Source organism: Coturnix japonica, chromosome 9, assembly GCF_054131305.1.
Source record: "Coturnix japonica strain WE chromosome 9, WE-NBRP24, whole genome shotgun sequence".
NCBI lineage: Eukaryota > Metazoa > Chordata > Aves > Galliformes > Phasianidae > Coturnix > Coturnix japonica.
This window is the reverse complement of record NC_140671.1, coordinates 590,636-592,708: the sequence shown is the minus strand read 5'-3', so window position 1 is coordinate 592,708 and position 2,073 is coordinate 590,636.

Genomic DNA, 2,073 nt, shown 5'->3' with positions numbered 1-2,073 from the left:
GGGGAACGGACGGGGACCGAACGGGGACCGCCCTGCCGCGCAGCGCCCCGCCCGCCAGCACCGCCAATGCCGCCCTGCGCCCCGCCCCGCAGCGCGGCACGGCACGGCTCGGTACAGCACAACGCGGCACGGCACAGCTCGGTACAGCACAGCACAGCACAGCACAGCACAGCACGGCACAGCACAGCACGGCACAGCACGGCACGGCACGGCACGGCACGGCTCGGTACAGCACAACGCGGCACGGCACGGCATGGAACAGCACAGCACAGCACAGCACAGCACAGCACGGCACGGCACGGCACGGCACGGAACAGCACAGCACAGCACGGCACGGCACGGCACGGCACGGCACGGCACGGCACGGCCGGGGCTGCACGGGGAGCGGCGGGGCTCAGGTGCGGGCGGGGGAAGCGCTGCCAACGCAGCATCCGAGGGAATGAGGAGGGAACGCGGTGCCGCATTGAGCGGCACGAAATGCCGGGGAGGTACCGAAGCGCAACGCACTGTGAGCCGCTGTAAGAGCGATGCTGAGTTATTCCAGGTAAAGCTGCAGGAATAACGGCAGGAGGCGGCAGGACGGAGCTCCCAAAGAGCCGCGAGCCCACGGCCGAGGAGCGGCCGAGGAACACGAGCCGACGAGGTGCGGGGCAGCTCCGCTCCCCAGGAACACGAACCCGCACGGCCGGACCCGCCGCTGAGTGCACGAGGGCGGGGAGCACAAGTGACACTGATGCCGAGTGCTCCGGTCCTCGCCGTCATGGCGGCATCGCTCCTCTTTCCTTCCACCCGCTAATTGAAAACATCCCCCGGACCCGAACACGGAGACGCTTCCAAACCAGCAGCTGGCAGCACCAGGCTCGTGGGATTCCCAGACCCATTAACCTGCCCCCGGATTGCTTTTAGCCATCGATTCAGAGCATCGCAGACGGTATTTCATCAGTTGTCAGCATCCTCCCTTGCTGTTATAGACCAGACAGCCACAGACATCAAACTCCACACCGCAATTCAAGGCGCCAATGACCCCATCGGCGATTTAGAAGCTGCATTAGTCTGCACCGGGGGAAAGCCCTGATTTGATGTAAGATGACGCTTTTAGACCCGCTTCCCCAGCACACTAGTTCCTTCTGCAGGACGGGCCGTTCATGTTATCTCTGCTCACAAAGCTCACTTGGAGCACATCAGAACGCCCTGGTTTAGTCGGGGTGTGGCTGCTCTTCCACACACACAGAGACACGGAGCATCGGGCTGAGGCTGCAAAACATGCAGCAGAGTTCTGGCAGAAGCACAAAGGCACAGATAAGGGCACACAATCCACGTGGAACGGGATGGCTGCAGTTACTGCTCTCACCTCGGCTCTCTTGACAGACATGTTTCACATCCAGATCTGCATAAAACCTGCGGTGGCTCTGCAACTGAAAACAAACCTGGCACCTCGTTTCTGCTTTAATCTCCATCAGAGCAGCCAAGGTAACAACAGCACATCCACTTCATGCAGTTTAAGTCCATGGGCCAAATACGCATCCCAGAGATGCCAGCCTTCTGTGAGGTCTGTCCTGATTGAACACTCTGCTGGACAGCACATTAGGGCTAACAGCAACACGATACACACTGCAACACAGTACAGAACACAAAGCATCTCAATCCCACGTGTGCAAGACAATTTACACTCACAGGCATATGACACAGGACTACAAAAGCAGGCAAGTGAGCCACGCGCTCACAACAGCACAAAGGAAACTGCAGCAGCCACGAGTTCATAACCGAGGTGTGAGATCGGACCTCCCGAGGTATTTATGGACACAGCCACTCAGGAGGGGCACACTGAGTGCTGCAGAAACAGCAGCAGAAGCAGATGTGAAGATGAGCTGCCTGACTCCCAGAAAAGCGTTTGGGTGCTTGGAAATGAAACGCAACGGTCAATTCTAGAAGAGCCTTCTGTCCTTCAGGCCAAGTACCACGACTCCTTGGAAGACATTGTGCACGGCACCAGTACAACAACTCACAAACACCAACAGAGTAAATAAAACAGAGAGAGAAAGGCAGAAAACAAAACTCAGCCCAGAATTCATC